The following is a 17,634-nucleotide window of genomic DNA, read 5'->3' on the forward strand; positions in this document are numbered from 1 at the left end:
AAACCCAAAAAAATGAGTTTCCTGGATCTGATCTGTCTTTTTGGAGTTGGCCCAGGGCATATCTCGCATTTGTTAGGAAAAATCACTTATTCCATCAATAGTGCAAATTGCTGATAGAGCTCAAATTCGAAAAAGAAAGACATATTCATATTCCCCTGGGTCAGGGAAACCCAAAAAACCCAGCATCTGATCTGTCCCTGTGGAGTTGGCCAAGAACATATGTCGCATTTGTTAGGAAAAATTCCTTATACAATCAAAAGTGCAAATTGCAGATTGAACTCAAATTCGAAAAACAAAGACATATTCATGTTCCCCCCGGTTAGGAAAACCCAAAAATACATGAGTTCTCTGGATCTTATCTGTCCCTGTGCAGTTGGCCCAGGACATATCTCGCATTTGTTTGGAAAACTCCATTATACCATGAAAAGTGAACATAGTTAGTTAGTTCAAATTCGAAATTCGAAAAACAAACACATATTCATATTCCCCTACGTCAGGGAAGCCCAAAAAACATGAATATTTAGGATCTGATCTGTCCCTTTCGACTTTGCCCAGGGTATAACTCGCATTTGTTAGGAAAAATCCATTATACCATAAAAATAGGAGACAGAGTTGAAATTCGAAAAACAAAGACAAATTCATGTTCCCCCGGGTCAGGGAAACCCAAAAAAACATGAGTTTCCTGGATCTTATCTGTCCCTGTGGAGTTGGCCAAGGGCATATCTCACATTTCTTAGGAAAAATCACTTATACCATCAATAGTGCAAATTGCAGATAGAGCTCAAATTCGAAAAAGAAAGACATATTCATATTCCCCTGGGTCAGGGAAGCCCAAACAAACATGAATATTTAGGATCTGATCTGTCCCTTTGGAGTTGGCCCAGGGTATAACTCGCATTTGTTAGGAAAAATCCCATATACCAGGAAAAGTGCACATAAGAGATAGAGCTCAAATTCAAAAAACAAAGACATATTCATATTCCCCCGGTTCAGGGAAGCCCAAAAAAACATGAATTCTCCAGATCTGATCTGTTCCTGTGGAGTTAGCTGAGGGCATGTCTCGCATTTGTTAGGAAAAAACATGAGTTTTCGGGACCTGATCTGTACCAAATAGAGCTCAAACTTGAAGAACAAACACATATTCAAAAAACAGAGATATATTCATGTTCCGTCGGGTCAGGGAAACCCAAAAACACATGAGTTTTCTGGATCTTATCTGTCCCTGTGCAGTTGGCCCATGGCATATCTCGCATTTGTTAGGAAAAATCCCATATACTATGAAAAGTGCAAATTGCAGATAGAGCTCAAATTTGAAGAACAAAGACATATTTATGTTCCACCAGTTCAGGGAAGCCCCCCCAAAAATGACTTTTTCGGATCTGATCTCTCCCTGTCGAGTTGGCCCAGGGCATAACTCGCATTTGTTAGGAAAAATCCCTTATACCATCAATCGTGCAAATTGCAGATAGAGCTCAAATTCGAAAAAGAAAGACATATTCATATTCCCCTGGGTCAGGGAAACCCAAAAATACATGAGTTTCCTGGATCTGGTCTCTCCCTTTGGAGTTGGCCCAGGGCATATCTCACATTTCTTAGGAAAAATCCCTTGTACCATCAATAGTGCAAATTGCAGATAGAGGTCAAATTTGAAAAACAAAGACATATTCATGTGCACCCTGGTCAGGGAAACAAAAAAAAAACATGGGTTTCTGGGATCTGATCTGTCCCTGTGGAGTTGGCCAAGGGCATATCTCACATTTCTTAGGAAAAATCACTTATACCATCAATAGTGCAAATTGCAGATAGAGCTCAAATTCAAAAAAGAAAGACATATTCATGCTCCCCTAGGTCGAGGAAAAAAAAAACACATTAGTTTCCTTGATCTGATCTGTTCCTCTGGAGTTGGCCCAGGGCATATCTCACATTTCTTAGGAAAAATCCCTTATACCATCAATATTGCAAATTGCAGATAGAGGTCAAATTCGTAAAAGAAAGACATATTCACGTTCCCCGGTTCAGGGAAGCCCAAAAAACATGAGTTTTATGGTTCGGATATGTCCCTGTGGAGTTGGCCCAGAGCATAACTTGCATATGTTAGGAAAAATCCCATATACCATGAAAAGTGCAAATTACAGATAGAGCTCAAATTTGAAGAAGAAACACATATATATGTTCCCGCAGGTCACGGAACCCCTCCAAAATAGAGTTTTCTGGATCTGGTCTCTCCCTTTGGGGTTGGCCCAACTCATATCTCGCATTTGTTAGGAAAAATCCATTATACCTTGAAAAGTGCACATAGGAGATAGAGCTCAAATTCGAAAAACAAACACATATTCATATTCCCCTACGTCAGGGAAGCCCAAAAAACATGAATATTTAGGATCTGATGTGTCCCTTTCGACTTGGCCCAGGGTATAACTCGCATTTGTTAGGAAAAATCCATTATACCATCAATATTGAAAATTGCAGATAGAGGTCAAATTCGAAAAACAAAGACATATTCATGTTCGGGACATGATCTTTCCCTGTGCAGTTGGCGCATGGCATATCTTTGTTAGGAAAAATCCCATATTTGATGAAAAGTGAAAATTGGAGATAGAGCTCAAATTTAAAAAAAAAGACATATTCCTATTCCCCTGGGTCAGGGAAGCCCAAAAAACATGAGTTTCCTGGATCTTATCTGTCCCTGTGGAGTTGGCCAAGGGCATATCTCACATTTCTTAGGAAAAATCACTTATACCATCAATAGTGCAAATTGCAGATAGAGCTCAAATTCGAAAAAGAAAGACATATTCATATTCCCCTGGGTCAGGGAAACCCAAAAAACATGAGTTTTCGGCATCTGATCTATCCCTGTGGAGTTGGCCTAGAGCATATCTCGCATTTGTTAGGAAAAATCCCTTGTACCAACAATATTGAAAATTGCAGATAGAGGTCAAATTTGAAAAACAAAGACATATTCATGTGCCCCCTGGTCAGGGAAACGAAAAAAAATGTGAGTTTCTGGGATCTGATCTGTCCCACAGGGTGTAACTCACATTTGTTAGGAAAAATCCATGAAAAGTGGAAATTGCAGATAGAGCTCAAATTCGAAAAACAAGCACATATTCATGTTCCCCTGGGTCAAGGAAGCCAGAAAAACTTGAGTTTTTGGGATCTGATCTTTCCCTTTGGAGTGGGCCCAGGGCATAACTCGCATTTCTTAGGAAAAATCACTTATACCATCAATAGTGCAAATTGCAGATAGAGCTCAAATTCGAAAAAGAAAGACATATTCATGTTCCCCGGTTCAGGGAAGCCCAAAAAACAAAAACCAAAAAAACCATGAGTTTCTGGGATCTGATCTTTCCCTGTGGAGTTGGCACAGGGCATAACTCACATTTCTTAGGAAAAATCCATGAAAAGTGGAAATTGGAGATAGAGCTCAAATTCAAAAAAGAAAGACATATTCACATTCCCCGGTTCAGGGAAGCCCAAAAAACATGAGTTTCCTGGATCTGATCTGTCCCTGTGGAGTTGGCCCAGGGCATATCTCACATTTCTTAGGAAAAATCACGTATACCATCAATAGTGCAAATTGCAGATAGAGCTCAAATTCGAAAAAGAAAGACATATTTATATTCTCCTGGGTCAGGGAAACCCAAAAAACATGAGTTTTCAGCATCTGATCTGTCCCTGTGGAGTTGGCCTAGAGCATATCTCGCATTTGTTAGGAAAAATCCCTTGTACCAACAATATTGAAAATTGCAGATAGAGGTCAAATTCGAAAAACAAAGGCATATTCATGTTCCCCCGGGTCTCGGAAACCCAGAAAAACATGAGTTTTTGGGACCTGATCTTTCCCTTTGGAGTTGGCCCAGGGCATAACTTGCATATGTTAGGAAAAATCCCATATACCATGAAAAGTGCAAATTACAGATAGAGCTCAAATTTGAAGAAGAAACACATATTTATGTTCCCGCAGGTCACGGAAACCCTCCAAAATAGAGTTTTCTGGATCTGGTCTGTCCCTTTGGAGTTGGCCCAACTCATATCTCGCATTTGTTAGGAAAAATCCATTATACCTTGAAAAGTGCACATAGGAGATAGAGCTCAAATTTGAAAAACAAAGACATATTCATATTCCCCTGGGTCAGGGAAGCCCAAAAAACATGAATATTTAGGATCTGATCTGTCCCTTTGGAGATGGCCCGGGGTATAACTTTATTTTGTTAGGAAAAATTCCCTTATATGATGTAAAGTGAAAATTGGAGATAGAGTTCAAATTAAAAAAAAAGACATATTCATATTCCACTGGGTAAGGGAAACCCAAAAAAAATGAGTTTCCTGGATCTGATCTGTCTTTTTGGAGTTGGCCCAGGGCATATCTCACATTTCTTAGGAAAAATCACGTATACCATCAATAGTGCAAATTGCTGATAGAGCTCAAATTCGAAAAAGAAAGACATATTCATATTCCCCTGGGTCAGGGAAACCCAAAAAACCCAGCATCTGATCTGTCCCTGTGGAGTTGTCCAAGAACATATGTCGCATTTGTTAGGAAAAATTCCTAATACAATCAAAAGTGCAAATTGCAGATTGAACTCAAATTCGAAAAACAAAGACATATTCATGTTCCCCCCGGTTAGGGAAACCCAAAAATACATGAGTTTTCTGGATCTTATCTGTCCCTGTGCAGTTGGCCCAGGACATATCTCGCATTTGTTTGGAAAACTCCATTATACCATGAAAAGTGAACATAGTTAGTTAGTTCAAATTCGAAATTCGAAAAACAAACACATATTCATATTCCCCTACGTCAGGGAAGCCCAAAAAACATGAATATTTAGGATCTGATCTGTCCCTTTCGACTTTGCCCAGGGTATAACTCGCATTTGTTAGGAAAAAGCCATTATACCATAAAAATAGGAGACAGAGTTGAAATTCGAAAAACAAAGACAAATTCATGTTCCCCCGGGTCAGGGAAACCCAAAAAAACATGAGTTTCCTGGATCTTATCTGTCCCTGTGGAGTTGGCCAAGGGCATATCTCACATTTCTTAGGAAAAATCACTTATACCATCAATAGTGCAAATTGCAGATAGAGCTCAAATTCGAAAAAGAAAGACATATTCATATTCCCCTGGGTCAGGGAAGCCCAAACAAACATGAATATTTAGGATCTGATCTGTCCCTTTGGAGTTGGCCCAGGGTATAACTCGCATTTGTTAGGAAAAATCCCATATACCAGGAAAAGTGCACATAAGAGATAGAGCTCAAATTCAAAAAACAAAGACATATTCATATTCCCCCGTTTCAGGGAAGCCCAAAAAAACATGAATTCTCCAGATCTGATCTGTCCCTGTGGAGTTAGCTGAGGGCATGTCTCGCATTTGTTAGGAAAAAACATGAGTTTTCGGGACCTGATCTGTACCAAATAGAGCTCAAACTTGAAGAACAAACACATATTCAAAAAACAGAGATATATTCATGTTCCGTCGGGTCAGGGAAACCCAAAAACACATGAGTTTTCTGGATCTTATCTGTCCCTGTGCAGTTGGCCCATGGCATATCTCGCATTTGTTAGGAAAAATCCCATATACTATGAAAAGTGCAAATTGCAGATAGAGCTCAAATTTGAAGAACAAAGACATATTTATGTTCCACCAGTTCAGGGAAGCCCCCCCAAAAATGACTTTTTCGGATCTGATCTCTCCCTGTCGAGTTGGCCCAGGGCATATCTCACATTTCTTAGGAAAAATCCCTTGTACCATCAATAGTGCAAATTGCAGATAGAGGTCAAATTTGAAAAACAAAGACATATTCATGTGCCCCCTGGTCAGGGAAACAAAAAAAACATGGGTTTCTGGGATCTGATCTGTCCCTGTGGAGTTGGCACAGGGCATAACTCACATTTGTTAGGAAAAATCCATGAAAAGTGGAAATTGGAGATAGAGCTCAAATTCGAAAAAGAAAGACATATTCACGTTCCCCTGTTCAGGGAAGCCCAAAAAAATATGAGTTTTCTGGTTCGGATATGTCCCTGTGGAGTTGGCCCAGAGCATATCTCGCATATGTTAGGAACAATCCTATATACCATGAAAAGTGGAAATTGGAGATAGAGCTCAAATTCGAAAAAGAAAGACATATTCACATTCCCCGGTTCAGGGAAGCCCAAAAAACATGGGTTTCCTGGATCTGATGTGTCCCTGTGGAGTTGGCCCAGAGCATATCTCGCATTTGTTAGGAAAAATCCCTTGTACCAACAATATTGAAAATTGCAGATAGAGGTCAAATTTGAAAAACAAAGACATATTCATGTGCCCCCTGGTCAGGGAAACGAAAAAAAAATGTGAGTTTCTGGGATCTGATCTGTCCCACAGGGTGTAACTCACATTTCTTAGGAAAAATCCATGAAAAGTGGAAATTGCAGATAGAGCTCAAATTCGAAAAACAAGCACATATTCATGTTCCCCTGGGTCAAGGAAGCCAGAAAAACTTGAGTTTTTGGGATCTGATCTTTCCCTTTGGAGTGGGCCCAGGGCATAACTCGCATTTCTTAGGAAAAATCACTTATACCATCAATAGTGCAAATTGCAGATAGAGCTCAAATTCGAAAAAGAAAGACATATTCACGTTCCCCGGTTCAGGGAAGCCCAAAAAACAAAAACCAAAAAAACCATGAGTTTCTGGGATCTGATCTTTCCCTGTGGAGTTGGCACAGGGCATAACTCACATTTGTTAGGAAAAATCCATGAAAAGTGGAAATTGGAGATAGAGCTCAAATTCGAAAAAGAAAGACATATTCACATTCCCCGGTTCAGGGAAGCCCAGAAAACATGAGTTTCCTGGATCTGATCTGTCCCTGTGGAGTTGGCCCAGGGCATATCTCACATTTCTTAGGAAAAATCACTTATACCATCAATAGTGCAAATTGCAGATAGTGGTCAAATTCGAAAAACAAAGGCATATTCATGTTCCCCCGGGTCTCGGAAACCCAAAAAAACATGAGTTTTTGGGACCTGATCTTTCCCTTTGGAGTTGGCCCAGGGCATAACTTGCATATGTTAGGAAAAATCCCATATACCATGAAAAGTGCAAATTACAGATAGAGCTCAAATTTGAAGAAGAAACACATATTTATGTTCCCGCAGGTCACGGAAACCCTCCAAAATAGAGTTTTCTGGATCTGGTCTGTCCCTTTGGAGTTGGCCCAACTCATATCTCGCATTTGTTAGGAAAAATCCATTATACCTTGAAAAGTGCACATAGGAGATAGAGCTCAAATTTGAAAAACAAACACATATTCATATTCCCCTGGGTCAGGGAAGCCCAAAAAACATGAATATTTAGGATCTGATCTGTCCCTTTGGAGATGGCCCGGGGTATAACTTTATTTTGTTAGGAAAAATTCCCTTATATGATGTAAAGTGAAAATTGGAGATAGAGTTCAAATTAAAAAAAAAGACATATTCATATTCCACTGGGTAAGGGAAACCCAAAAAAAATGAGTTTCCTGGATCTGATCTGTCTTTTTGGAGTTGGCCCAGGGCATATCTCACATTTCTTAGGAAAAATCACGTATACCATCAATAGTGCAAATTGCTGATAGAGCTCAAATTCGAAAAAGAAAGACATATTCATATTCCCCTGGGTCAGGGAAACCCAAAAAACCCAGCATCTGATCTGTCCCTGTGGAGTTGTCCAAGAACATATGTCGCATTTGTTAGGAAAAATTCCTAATACAATCAAAAGTGCAAATTGCAGATTGAACTCAAATTCGAAAAACAAAGACATATTCATGTTCCCCCCGGTTAGGGAAACCCAAAAATACATGAGTTTTCTGGATCTTATCTGTCCCTGTGCAGTTGGCCCAGGACATATCTCGCATTTGTTTTGAAAACTCCATTATACCATGAAAAGTGAACATAGTTAGTTAGTTCAAATTCGAAATTCGAAAAACAAACACATATTCATATTCCCCTACGTCAGGGAAGCCCAAAAAACATGAATATTTGGGATCTGATCTGTCCCTTTCGACTTTGCCCAGGGTATAACTCGCATTTGTTAGGAAAAAGCCATTATACCATAAAAATAGGAGACAGAGTTGAAATTCGAAAAACAAAGACAAATTCATGTTCCTCCGGGTCAGGGAAACCCAAAAAAACATGAGTTTCCTGGATCTTATCTGTCCCTGTGGAGTTGGCCAAGGGCATATCTCACATTTCTTAGGAAAAATCACTTATACCATCAATAGTGCAAATTGCAGATAGAGCTCAAATTCGAAAAAGAAAGACATATTCATATTCCCCTGGGTCAGGGAAGCCCAAACAAACATGAATATTTAGGATCTGATCTGTCCCTTTGGAGTTGGCCCAGGGTATAACTCGCATTTGTTAGGAAAAATCCCATATACCAGGAAAAGTGCACATAAGAGATAGAGCTCAAATTCAAAAAACAAAGACATATTCATATTCCCCCGTTTCAGGGAATCCCAAAAAAACATGAATTCTCTAGATCTGATCTGTCCCTGTGGAGTTAGCTGAGGGCATGTCTCGCATTTGTTAGGAAAAAACATGAGTTTTCGGGACCTGATCTGTACCAAATAGAGCTCAAACTTGAAGAACAAACACATATTCAAAAAACAGAGATATATTCATGTTCCGTCGGCTCAGGGAAACCCAAAAACACATGAGTTTTCTGGATCTTATCTGTCCCTGTGCAGTTGGCCCATGGCATATCTCGCATTTGTTAGGAAAAATCCCATATACTATGAAAAGTGCAAATTGCAGATAGAGCTCAAATTTGAAGAACAAAGACATATTTATGTTCCACCAGTTCAGGGAAGCCCCCCCAAAAATGACTTTTTCGGATCTGATCTCTCCCTGTCGAGTTGGCCCAGGGCATAACTCGCATTTGTTAGGAAAAATCCCTTATACCATCAATCGTGCAAATTGCAGATAGAGCTCAAATTCGAAAAAGAAAGACATATTCATATTCCCCTGGGTCAGGGAAACCCAAAAAACATGAGTTTTCAGCATCTGATCTGTCCCTGTGGAGTTGCCCCAGAGCATATCTCGCATTTGTTAGGAAAAATTCCTTATACAATGAAAAGTGCAAATTGCAGATTGAACTCAAATTTGAAGAACAAACACATATTTATGTTCCCCCAGGTCTGGGAAGCCCTCCAAAAAGAGTTTTCTGGATCTGGTCTTTCCCTGTGGAGTTGGCCCAGGGCATATCTCGCATTTGTTAGGAAAAATCCCTTATACCATGAAAAGTGCAAATTGCAAATAGAGCTAAAATTCGAAAAACAAAGACATATCCATGTTCCCCCAGGTTAGGGAAACCCAAAAATACATGAGTTTCCTGGATCTGGTCTCTCCCTGTGGAGTTGGCCCAGGGCATATCTCACATTTCTTAGGAAAAATCCCTTGTACCATCAATAGTGCAAATTGCAGATAGAGGTCAAATTTGAAAAACAAAGACATATTCATGTGCCCCCTGGTCAGGGAAACAAAAAAAACATGGGTTTCTGGGATCTGATCTGTCCCTGTGGAGTTGGCACAGGGCATAACTCACATTTGTTAGGAAAAATCCATGAAAAGTGGAAATTGGAGATAGAGCTCAAATTCGAAAAAGAAAGACATATTCACGTTCCCCTGTTCAGGGAAGCCCAAAAAAATATGAGTTTTCTGGTTCGGATATGTCCCTGTGGAGTTGGCCCAGAGCATATCTCGCATATGTTAGGAACAATCCTATATACCATGAAAAGTGGAAATTGGAGATAGAGCTCAAATTCGAAAAAGAAAGACATATTCACATTCCCCGGTTCAGGGAAGCCCAAAAAACATGGGTTTCCTGGATCTGATGTGTCCCTGTGGAGTTGGCCCAGGGCATATCTCACATTTCTTAGGAAAAATCGCGTATACCATCAATAGTGCAAATTGCAGATAGAGCTGAAATTCGAAAAAGAAAGACATATTCATATTCCCCTGGGTCAGGGAAACCCAAAAAACATGAGTTTTCAGCATCTGATCTGTCCCTGTGGAGTTGCCCCAGAGCATATCTCGCAATTGTTAGGAAAAATTCCTTATACAATGAAAAGTGCAAATTGCAGATTGAACTCAAATTTGAAGAACAAACACATATTTATGTTCCCCCAGGTCTGGGAAGCCCTCCAAAAAGAGTTTTCTGGATCTGGTCTTTCCCTGTGGAGTTGGCCCAGGGCATATCTCGCATTTCTTAGGAAAAATCCCTTATACCATGAAAAGTGCAAATTGCAAATAGAGCTAAAATTTGAAAAAAAAGACATATTCATGTTCCCCCGGGTTAGGGAAACCCAAAAATACATGAGTTTCCTGGATCTGGTCTCTCCCTTTGGAGTTGGCCCAGGGCATATCTCACATTTCTTAGGAAAAATCCCTTGTACCATCAATAGTGCAAATTGCAGATAGAGGTCAAATTTGAAAAACAAAGACATATTCATGTGCACCCTGGTCAGGGAAACAAAAAAAAAACATGGGTTTCTGGGATCTGATCTGTCCCTGTGGAGTTGGCACAGGGCATAACTCACATTTGTTAGGAAAAATCCATGAAAAGTGGAAATTGGAGATAGAGCTCAAATTCGAAAAAGAAAGACATATTCACGTTCCCCTGTTCAGGGAAGCCCAAAAAAACATGAGTTTCCTGGATCTGATCTGTCCCTGTGGAGTTGGCCCAGGGCATATCTCACATTTCTTAGGAAAAATCACTTATACCATCAATAGTGCAAATTGCAGATAGTGGTCAAATTCGAAAAACAAAGACATATTCATGTTCCCCCGGGTCTCGGAATCCCAAAAAAACATGAGTTTTTGGGACCTGATCTTTCCCTTTGGAGTTGGCCCAGGGCATAACTTGCATATGTTAGGAAAAATCCCATATACCATGAAAAGTGCAAATTACAGATAGAGCTCAAATTTGAAGAAGAAACACATATTTATGTTCCCGCAGGTCACGGAAACCCTCCAAAATAGAGTTTTCTGGATCTGGTCTGTCCCTTTGGAGTTGGCCCAACTCATATCTCGCATTTGTTAGGAAAAATCCATTATACCTTGAAAAGTGCACATAGGAGATAGAGCTCAAATTTGAAAAACAAACACATATTCATATTCCCCTGGGTCAGGGAAGCCCAAAAAACATGAATATTTAGGATCTGATCTGTCCCTTTGGAGATGGCCCGGGGTATAACTTTATTTTGTTAGGAAAAATTCCCTTATATGATGTAAAGTGAAAATTGGAGATAGAGTTCAAATTAAAAAAAAAGACATATTCATATTCCACTGGGTAAGGGAAACCCAAAAAAAATGAGTTTCCTGGATCTGATCTGTCTTTTTGGAGTTGGCCCAGGGCATATCTCACATTTCTTAGGAAAAATCACGTATACCATCAATAGTGCAAATTGCTGATAGAGCTCAAATTCGAAAAAGAAAGACATATTCATATTCCCCTGGGTCAGGGAAACCCAAAAAACCCAGCATCTGATCTGTCCCTGTGGAGTTGTCCAAGAACATATGTCGCATTTGTTAGGAAAAATTCCTTATACAATCAAAAGTGCAAATTGCAGATTGAACTCAAATTCAAAAAACAAAGACATATTCATGTTCCCCCCGGTTAGGGAAACCCAAAAATACATGAGTTTTCTGGATCTTATCTGTCCCTGTGCAGTTGGCCCAGGACATATCTCGCATTTGTTTGGAAAACTCCATTATACCATGAAAAGTGAACATAGTTAGTTAGTTCAAATTCGAAATTCGAAAAACAAACACATATTCATATTCCCCTACGTCAGGGAAGCCCAAAAAACATGAATATTTAGGATCTGATCTGTCCCTTTCGACTTTGCCCAGGGTATATCTCGCATTTGTTAGGAAAAAGCCATTATACCATAAAAATAGGAGACAGAGTTGAAATTCGAAAAACAAAGACAAATTCATGTTCCCCCGGGTCAGGGAAACCCAAAAAAACATGAGTTTCCTGGATCTTATCTGTCCCTGTGGAGTTGGCCAAGGGCATATCTCACATTTCTTAGGAAAAATCACTTATACCATCAATAGTGCAAATTGCAGATAGAGCTCAAATTCGAAAAAGAAAGACATATTCATATTCCCCTGGGTCAGGGAAGCCCAAACAAACATGAATATTTAGGATCTGATCTGTCCCTTTGGAGTTGGCCCAGGGTATAACTCGCATTTATTAGGAAAAATCCCATATACCAGGAAAAGTGCACATAAGAGATAGAGCTCAAATTCAAAAAACAAAGACATATTCATATTCCCCCGGTTCAGGGAAGCCCAAAAAAACATGAATTCTCCAGATCTGATCTGTCCCTGTGGAGTTAGCTGAGGGCATGTCTCGCATTTGTTAGGAAAAAACATGAGTTTTCGGGACCTGATCTGTACCAAATAGAGCTCAAACTTGAAGAACAAACACATATTCAAAAAACAGAGATATATTCTTGTTCCGTCGGGTCAGGGAAACCCAAAAACACATGAGTTTTCTGGATCTTATCTGTCCCTGTGCAGTTGGCCCATGGCATATCTCGCATTTGTTAGGAAAAATCCCATATACTATGAAAAGTGCAAATTGCAGATAGAGCTCAAATTTGAAGAACAAAGACATATTTATGTTCCACCAGTTCAGGGAAGCCCCCCCAAAAATGACTTTTTCGGATCTGATCTCTCCCTGTCGAGTTGGCCCAGGGCATAACTCGCATTTGTTAGGAAAAATCCCTTATACCATCAATCGTGCAAATTGCAGATAGAGCTCAAATTCGAAAAAGAAAGACATATTCATATTCCCCTGGGTCAGGGAAACCCAAAAAACATGAGTTTTCAGCATCTGATCTGTCCGTGTGGAGTTGGCCCAGAGCATATCTCGCATTTGTTAGGAAAAATTCCTTATACAATGAAAAGTGCAAATTGCAGATTGAACTCAAATTTGAAGAACAAACACATATTTATGTTCCCCCAGGTCTGGGAAGCCCTCCAAAAAGAGTTTTCTGGATCTGGTCTTTCCCTGTGGAGTTGGCCCAGGGCATATCTCGCATTTCTTAGGAAAAATCCCTTATACCTTGAAAAGTGCAAATTGCAAATAGAGCTAAAATTCGAAAAACAAAGACATATCCATGTTCCCCCGGGTTAGGGAAACCCAAAAATACATGAGTTTCCTGGATCTGGTCTCTCCCTGTGGAGTTGGCCCAGGGCATATCTCACATTTCTTAGGAAAAATCCCTTGTACCATCAATAGTGCAAATTGCAGATAGAGGTCAAATTTGAAAAACAAAGACATATTCATGTGCCCCCTGGTCAGGGAAACAAAAAAAAACATGGGTTTCTGGGATCTGATCTGTCCCTGTGGAGTTGGCACAGGGCATAACTCACATTTGTTAGGAAAAATCCATGAAAAGTGGAAATTGGAGATAGAGCTCAAATTCGAAAAAGAAAGACATATTCACGTTCCCCTGTTCAGGGAAGCCCAAAAAAACATGAGTTTTCTGGTTCGGATATGTCCCTGTGGAGTTGGCCCAGAGCATATCTCGCATATGTTAGGAACAATCCTATATACCATGAAAAGTGGAAATTGGAGATAGAGCTCAAATTCGAAAAAGAAAGACATATTCACATTCCCCGGTTCAGGGAAGCCCAAAAAACATGGGTTTCCTGGATCTGATGTGTCCCTGTGGAGTTGGCCCAGGGCATATCTCACATTTCTTAGGAAAAATCGCGTATACCATCAATAGTGCAAATTGCAGATAGAGCTCAAATTCGAAAAAGAAAGACATATTCATATTCCCCTGGGTCAGGGAAACCCAAAAAACATGAGTTTTCAGCATCTGATCTGTCCCTGTGGAGTTGCCCCAGAGCATATCTCGCCATTGTTAGGAAAAATTCCTTATACAATGAAAAGTGCAAATTGCAGATTGAACTCAAATTTGAAGAACAAACACATATTTATGTTCCCCCAGGTCTGGGAAGCCCTCCAAAAAGAGTTTTCTGGATCTGGTCTTTCCCTGTGGAGTTGGCCCAGGGCATATCTCGCATTTCTTAGGAAAAATCCCTTATACCATGAAAAGTGCAAATTGCAAATAGAGCTAAAATTCGAAAAAAAAGACATATTCATGTTCCCCCGGGTTAGGGAAACCCAAAAATACATGAGTTTCCTGGATCTGGTCTCTCCCTTTGGAGTTGGCCCAGGGCATATCTCACATTTCTTAGGAAAAATCCCTTGTACCATCAATAGTGCAAATTGCAGATAGAGGTCAAATTTGAAAAACAAAGACATATTCATGTGCCCCCTGGTCAGGGAAACAAAAAAAAACATGGGTTTCTGGGATCTGATCTGTCCCTGTGGAGTTGGCACAGGGCATAACTCACATTTGTTAGGAAAAATCCATGAAAAGTGGAAATTGGAGATAGAGCTCAAATTCGAAAAAGAAAGACATATTCACGTTCCCCTGTTCAGGGAAGCCCAAAAAAACATGAGTTTTCTGGTTCGGATATGTCCCTGTGGAGTTGGCCCAGAGCATATCTCGCATATGTTAGGAACAATCCTATATACCATGAAAAGTGGAAATTGGAGATAGAGCTCAAATTCGAAAAAGAAAGACATATTCACATTCCCCGGTTCAGGGAAGCCCAAAAAACATGGGTTTCCTGGATCTGATGTGTCCCTGTGGAGTTGGCCCAGGGCATATCTCACATTTCTTAGGAAAAATCGCGTATACCATCAATAGTGCAAATTGCAGATAGAGCTCAAATTCGAAAAAGAAAGACATATTCATATTCCCCTGGGTCAGGGAAACCGAAAAAACATGAGTTTTCAGCATCTGATCTGTCCCTGTGGAGTTGCCCCAGAGCATATCTCGCAATTGTTAGGAAAAATTCCTTATACAATGAAAAGTGCAAATTGCAGATTGAACTCAAATTTGAAGAACAAACACATATTTATGTTCCCCCAGGTCTGGGAAGCCCTCCAAAAAGAGTTTTCTGGATCTGGTCTTTCCCTGTGGAGTTGGCCCAGGGCATATCTCGCATTTCTTAGGAAAAATCCCTTATACCATGAAAAGTGCAAATTGCAAATAGAGCTAAAATTCGAAAAAAAAGACATATTCATGTTCCCCCGGGTTAGGGAAACCCAAAAATACATGAGTTTCCTGGATCTCGTCTCTCCCTTTGGAGTTGGCCCAGGGCATATCTCACATTTCTTAGGAAAAATCCCTTGTACCATCAATAGTGCAAATTGCAGATAGAGGTCAAATTTGAAAAACAAAGACATATTCATGTGCACCCTGGTCAGGGAAACAAAAAAAAAACATGTGTTTCTGGGATCTGATCTGTCCCTGTGGAGTTGGCCAAGGGCATATCTCACATTTCTTAGGAAAAATCACTTATACCATCAATAGTGCAAATTGCAGATAGAGCTCAAATTCGAAAAAGAAAGACATATTCATATTCCCCTGGGTCAGGGAAGCCCAAACAAACATGAATATTTAGGATCTGATCTGTCCCTTTGGAGTTGGCCCAGGTTATAACTCGCATTTGTTAGGAAAAATCCCATATACCAGGAAAAGTGCACATAAGAGATAGAGCTCAAATTCAAAAAACAAAGACATATTCATATTCCCCCGGTTCAGGGAAGCCCAAAAAAACATGAATTCTCCAGATCTGATCTGTCCCTGTGGAGTTAGCTGAGGGCATGTCTCGCATTTGTTAGGAAAAAACATGAGTTTTCGGGACCTGATCTGTACCTAATAGAGCTCAAACTTGAAGAACAAACACATATTCAAAAAACAGAGATATATTCATGTTCCGTCGGGTCAGGGAAACCCAAAAACACATGAGTTTTCTGGATCTTATCTGTCCCTGTGCAGTTGGCCCATGGCATATCTCGCATTTGTTAGGAAAAATCCCATATACTATGAAAAGTGCAAATTGCAGATAGAGCTCAAATTTGAAGAACAAAGACATATTTATGTTCCACCAGTTCAGGGAAGCCCCCCCAAAAATGACTTTTTCGGATCTGATCTCTCCCTGTCGAGTTGGCCCAGGGCATAACTCGCATTTGTTAGGAAAAATCCCTTATACCATCAATCGTGCAAATTGCAGATAGAGCTCAAATTCGAAAAAGAAAGACATATTCATATTCCCCTGGGTCAGGGAAACCCAAAAAACATGAGTTTTCAGCATCTGATCTGTCCGTGTGGAGTTGGCCCAGAGCATATCTCGCATTTGTTAGGAAAAATTCCTTATACAATGAAAAGTGCAAATTGCAGATTGAACTCAAATTTGAAGAACAAACACATATTTATGTTCCCCCAGGTCTGGGAAGCCCTCCAAAAAGAGTTTTCTGGATCTGGTCTTTCCCTGTGGAGTTGGCCCAGGGCATATCTCGCATTTGTTAGGAAAAATCCCTTATACCATGAAAAGTGCAAATTGCAAATAGAGCTAAAATTCGAAAAACAAAGACATATTCATGTTCCCCCGGGTTAGGGAAACCCAAAAATACATGAGTTTCCTGGATCTGGTCTCTCCCTTTGGAGTTGGCCCAGGGCATATCTCACATTTCTTAGGAAAAATCCCTTGTACCATCAATAGTGCAAATTGCAGATAGAGGTCAAATTTGAAAAACAAAGACATATTCATGTGCCCCCTGGTCAGGGAAACAAAAAAAAATGGGTTTCTGGGATCTGATCTGTCCCTGTGGAGTTGGCACAGGGCATAACTCACATTTGTTAGGAAAAATCCATGAAAAGTGGAAATTGGAGATAGAGCTCAAATTCGAAAAAGAAAGACATATTCACGTTCCCCTGTTCAGGGAAGCCCAAAAAAACATGAGTTTTCTGGTTCGGATATGTCCCTGTGGAGTTGGCCCAGAGCATATCTCGCATATGTTAGGAACAATCCTATATACCATGAAAAGTGGAAATTGGAGATAGAGCTCAAATTCGAAAAAGAAAGACATATTCACATTCCCCGGTTCAGGGAAGCCCAAAAAACATGAGTTTTCAGCATCTGATCTGTCCCTGTGGAGTTGCCCCAGAGCATATCTCGCAATTGTTAGGAAAAATTCCTTATACAATGAAAAGTGCAAATTGCAGATTGAACTCAAATTTGAAGAACAAACACATATTTATGTTCCCCCAGGTCTGGGAAGCCCTCCAAAAAGAGTTTTCTGGATCTGGTCTTTCCCTGTGGAGTTGGCCCAGGGCATATCTCGCATTTCTTAGGAAAAATCCCTTATACCATGAAAAGTGCAAATTGCAAATAGAGCTAAAATTCGAAAAACAAAGACATATTCATGTTCCCCCGGGTTAGGGAAACCCAAAAATACATGAGTTTCCTGGATCTGGTCTCTCCCTTTGGAGTTGGCCCAGGGCATATCTCACATTTCTTAGGAAAAATCCCTTGTACCATCAATAGTGCAAATTGCAGATAGAGGTCAAATTTGAAAAACAAAGACATATTCATGTGCCCCCTGGTCAGGGAAACAAAAAAAAATGGGTTTCTGGGATCTGATCTGTCCCTGTGGAGTTGGCACAGGGCATAACTCACATTTGTTAGGAAAAATCCATGAAAAGTGGAAATTGGAGATAGAGCTCAAATTCGAAAAAGAA

Source organism: Vipera ursinii (assembly GCF_947247035.1).
Source record: "Vipera ursinii genome assembly, chromosome: W".
NCBI lineage: Eukaryota > Metazoa > Chordata > Lepidosauria > Squamata > Viperidae > Vipera > Vipera ursinii.